Source organism: Doryrhamphus excisus, linkage group LG8 (assembly GCF_037039965.1).
Source record: "Doryrhamphus excisus strain RoL-2023G ecotype Guam linkage group LG8, RoL_Dexc_Guam_v1.1, whole genome shotgun sequence".
Classification (NCBI taxonomy): domain Eukaryota; kingdom Metazoa; phylum Chordata; class Actinopteri; order Syngnathiformes; family Syngnathidae; genus Doryrhamphus; species Doryrhamphus excisus.
Window position 1 is genome coordinate 16,123,174 of NC_136364.1, and position 4,175 is coordinate 16,127,348.

The following is a 4,175-nucleotide window of genomic DNA, read 5'->3' on the forward strand; positions in this document are numbered from 1 at the left end:
ATTACTGAAATGTTGCACTTCCAAAGTAAACACATGGACAAAAAATTATTAATGAGGACTGCTTGTCGGGATCACATTGTCATGTGTTTAGCCTGCGTCCATCTGCGTGCTATCATGCAGGAACAGCAGTGAAATGTTAACATCGCTCTCTAAAATATAAAATTATATATTAAAAAAAAAACACTTGAAAAAGTGTTCACAACAACAACTTTGTTTTGTTTTGATGGTGAGTGACCCATTTGCAACCGCATTCATCACAAGAGTCCTTTTCAGGAGATGTTCTTGATGTTCTCCTGGTCTACATCTTTTACTGCATGTGGGTATCCAATCTGTGAAGATACGCAGCAGACATGGAATGTGAATATTCCGTCCCACCTGTGCCGCTGCAAAGACTCTTCAACGAAAATGTTCAACATCTCCAACACAAATCAGCGGGAATTGCAGGTAAATTACATTGATATGATTTTGTCTATGGAAGAATCTAGGTAAGTACAGTGGAAAGATGGTAATAAAAAAATTGAGGTTCTTACCTGCTCATCATGTATATCAGCTGGCCAGAATCATCTGAAAATTCTCTGCATTGTAAAAAAAGCAAGTTATTATTTCCTGGATTCAGCCATAGACTACTTCGTGCTCCTCTGGGAAATACATGAACGAGTAGTAAAAACAAACTTACCCATCTCCCCAATGGTAGAAGGCTCTGTCTTGGTAGAACATGGAGAGAAACAGCCATACACTTATGGTCTCCACCCAGAAGATGACGAACAGGAACCATAGCGATGAGAAAAGCACTTCACACAACATCCTGAAACTTAAAAACCAAAAGGCAAAAAATAATAAAACATATGAATACATTAAAAATTCCATCACTTAATGATGGCGATCGAAACTTGTGCTTTACGGCTACTATTGTTGCATTACTGACTCCTAGTGATGAACGTTTGGCAGGCTTTTACCAGCGTCTTATGTTTGCATGTCAGTCTTATTTAATAAAATAAACGTAATTAAATAAATACAAGAACAATCCAGTCAGCCATCATTGATTGTGGGCGACGCCGAGATCGTTGTCAATATGGATCATTAGCTAGCTAGCCTAGCTAAATGGGACTTTTAGTTTTGGTTGCTGTAGCATGCTAACTAGCCACCAAGTAACACATAGGGATGTTAGAATCCAGATTTTCTTTTTAAGTATATCACATTTGAATGAGGATGTGAACGAACAGACCATATGTCCTAAATAGAGATGACTTTATTGCTACAATTTATGCTGGACACCGTGTTAGCTTTGTGGCTAACGCTGGGCACACATTCGTCTTATTTACGGTCATTAAATTACAGTCGCGCAAAGTCGTGTTGTTGTATTTACGTTGATACTTAAGTTACAACATCACAAAGTAGTGTTGTGTGTATTTGCGTTGTTAACTTACTCAAACTACAGCCTCTTCAGACGGCATTCCTCCAATAATTGTTCCAGCAAACATTAACATTTGTTTACATGCTCGTCACCGAGCACGCTGCGATCACTTCCGGTTCGATGACCAGTTGAAGGTGATTAGATTCGCCCCAAGTTGGGAGACTTTTGTGACGCAAACATGATGTCTACGGTTGTCACTGCACATAACGTGGGCGTCGAATAACACGTCCATGTCGCTGTCATATTGGATGTCTTTCTGAACATATTTTTATGGAAAGAATTTACGTGACACATACATAGGCAAACTGTGAGTTCTCTTCCATCACCGTCATCTTTGATCATAAAAGACCAATAGATTCCAATTTTGTTCACACAGTAAACAGACATAACGTAGTAGGCTGTCTGACGTCACCATCTGACCTCACCCTGGTTATTTTTATTTTAGGCAGACACAGGAGCAACAGCCTCTCAGAAGATGAAGCAGACTTTAAATACATACAAACAAAAATAAACAGGGGGAACCTCACACACACTCAACAGGGGCCCCAGGAGCACCCAAAAAAGTGGCTTAAAATGCCAAAAGTTTAGGGCGTCAATTTTTGACAAAAAACGTAAGGGGTTAGTATGTCGTTTTTTTTCATTTTTTTCATTTTTTTTCAACTTGCTTCTAATGCACTTTTCGGGTCAAAAAAACAAGGGAAACCTCACACACACTCAACAGGGGCCCCAGGAGCACCCAAAAATGGCATAAAATGCCAAAATTTTAGGGCGTAAATTTTTGACAAAAAACGTAAGGGGTTAGCATGTCGTTTTTTTTTTCCATTTTTTTTCAACTTGCTTCTAATGCACTTTTCGGGTCAAAAAAACAGGGGAAACCTCAAACACACTCAACAGGGACCCCATGAGCACCCAAAAATGGTCTAAAATACCAAAATTTTAGGGCGTGAATTTTTGAAAAAAAACGTAAGGGGTTAGTATGTCGTTTTTTTTTCAGTTTTTTCAACTTGCTTCTAATGCACTTTTCGGGTCAAAAAACAAGGGAAACCTCACACACACTCAACAGGGGCCCCAGGAGCACCCAAAAATGGCATAAAATGCCAAAATTTTAGGGCGACAATTTTTGACAAAAAACGTAAGGGGTTAGTATGTTGTTTTTTTTCCAGTTTTTTTCAACTTGCTTCTAATGCACTTTTCGCGTCAAAAAAACAGGGGAAACCTCAAACACACTCAACAGGGGCCCCAGGAGCACCCAAAAATGGTATAAAATACCAAAATTTTAGGGCGTCAATTTTTGAAAAAAAAACGTAAGGGGTTAGTATGTCGTTTTTTTCATTTTTTTTCAACTTGCTTCTAGTGCACTTTTATGGTAAAAAAAACAGGGGAAAACTCACACACAGCCAACAGGGGCCCCAGGAGCACCCAAAAATGGCATAAAATGCAAAAATTTTAGGGCGTCAATTTTTGACAAAAAAACGTAATGGGTTAGTATGCCGTTTTTTTTTTCCATTTTTTTTCAACTTGCTTCTAATGCACTTTTCGGGTCAAAAAAACAGGGGAAACCTCACACACACTCAACAGGGGCCCCAGGAGCACCCAAAAATGGCATAAAATGCCAACATTTTAGGGCGTAAATTTTTGACAAAAAACGTAAGGGGTTAGTATGTCGTTTTTTTTTCAGTTTTTTCAACTTGCTTCTAATGCACTTTTCGGGTCAAAAAACAAGGGAAACCTCACACACACTCAACAGGGGCCCCAGGAGCACCCAAAAATGGCATAAAATGCCAAAATTTTAGGGCGACAATTTTTGACAAAAAACGTAAGGGGTTAGTATGTTGTTTTTTTTCCAGTTTTTTTCAACTTGCTTCTAATGCACTTTTCGCGTCAAAAAAACAGGGGAAACCTCAAACACACTCAACAGGGGCCCCAGGAGCACCCAAAAATGGTATAAAATACCAAAATTTTAGGGCGTCAATTTTTGAAAAAAAAACGTAAGGGGTTAGTATGTCGTTTTTTTCAGTTTTTTTCAACTTGCTTCTAGTGCACTTTTATGGTAAAAAAAACAGGGGAAAACTCACACACAGCCAACAGGGGCCCCAGGAGCACCCAAAAATGGCATAAAATGCAAAAATTTTAGGGCGTCAATTTTTGACAAAAAAACGTAAGGGGTTAGTATGTAGTTTTTTTTTCAGTTTTTTCAACTTACTTCTAATGCACTTTTCGGGTCAAATAAACAGGGGAAACCTCACACACACTCAACAGGGGCCCCAGGAGCACCCAAAAAATGTATAAAATGCCAATAATGTAGGGCGACAATTTTTGACAAAAAACGTAAGGGGTTAGTATGTCGTTTTTTTCAGTTTTTTTCAACTTGCTTCTAATGCACTTTTCGCGTCAAAAAAACAGGGGAAACCTCACACACACTCAACAGGGGCCCCAGGAGCACCCAAAAATGGTATAAAATACCAAAATTTTAGGGCGTGAATTTTTGAGAAAAAAAAAACGTAAGGGGTTAGTATGTCGTTTTTTTCAGGTTTTTTTCAACTTGCTTCTAATGCACTTTTCGGGTCAAAAAAACAAGGGAAACCTCACACACACTCAACAGGGGCCCCAGGAGCACCCAAAAATGGTATAAAATACCAAAATTTTAGGGCGTCAATTTTTGAAAAAAAAAACGTAAGGGGTTAGTTAGTATGTCGTTTTTTTCAGTTTTTTTCAACTTGCTTCTAGTGCACTTTTATGGTAAAAAAACAGGGGAAAACTC

At 38.6% G+C, this 4,175-nt stretch overlaps 1 long non-coding RNA gene across 1 annotated transcript; it reads right to left on the bottom strand.

Moving 5' to 3' along the window:
* Positions 1-207: 207 nt before the first annotated feature.
* Positions 208-1,593, bottom strand: LOC131134577 (uncharacterized). Its single transcript, XR_009131415.2, has 4 exons — positions 1,428-1,593; positions 677-811; positions 531-575; positions 208-329 (listed from the first exon to the last, which is right to left on the bottom strand). It is a non-coding gene; the product is annotated as an uncharacterized LOC131134577 (long non-coding RNA).
* Between the last annotated feature and the right edge of the window lie 2,582 nt (positions 1,594-4,175).